This window comes from Arachis ipaensis, chromosome B04 (genome assembly GCF_000816755.2).
Source record: "Arachis ipaensis cultivar K30076 chromosome B04, Araip1.1, whole genome shotgun sequence".
NCBI classification, from domain to species: Eukaryota; Viridiplantae; Streptophyta; class Magnoliopsida; order Fabales; family Fabaceae; genus Arachis; species Arachis ipaensis.
The window spans coordinates 87,721,697-87,722,360 of NC_029788.2; the positions used below are offsets into that span (position 1 = coordinate 87,721,697).

General features: G+C 43.2%; 1 protein-coding gene across 4 annotated transcripts in view; it reads right to left on the reverse strand.

Annotated features, from left to right (window-relative positions):
• Positions 1 to 664, reverse strand: part of LOC107639465 (pectin acetylesterase 5) — a 10,468-nt gene that overhangs the window by 3,105 nt on the left and 6,699 nt on the right. The window lies entirely within an intron of this gene.

Below are 664 nucleotides of genomic sequence, written 5' to 3' on the forward strand. Positions count from 1 at the left end.
CCAATTCTATGCATGATCTTTGGATAAGGGATGGCAGTGGACATTCTCAGCAATGCAATTTTTCAGCAAGGATACATGAAACATGGTGTATTCTTGCACCGTGAGGGAGTTGTAACTTATGTGCCACTGCCCCAACCCTAAACGGGCCATAGAACCAAGGATTAAGCTTCTGATTGACTCTTGTGGAAAGGGACTCCAATCTATAGGATTAAGCTTCTGATTGACTCTTCTGATTGACCCCAACCCTACGATTCTTCATGCAGTTTTGCGCCTGAGTCAGCAGCCACTTTCATTCATCCAGGACAACATCCCTTTCTACCATCATTTCGTTAACTTCCTCTATCACAGAGGGTTTATCTCCCTTTCTGAGGAGAATGGAAGGGACTCTTCCATATACGGCCTTGAATTGAGTTTTCTTAGCAAAAGCATTGTAGGTGATGTTGAACCACAATTCTGCCCAGCAGAGAAGTTTGGGTCACTGCCTGGGTTTTATACCCACAAAAACACTGTAAACATGTCTAGAAGAACTTATTCACCCTTTCGGTTTGGCCACCAGTTTGAGGGTGGTGCAGAGCTGTATTTTAGCTTAGTTCATACTTGCTTAAACAACCCCAACCGGAACGAACTCAAAAGTGTCTTATCACAATCAGTGACAATAAACTTT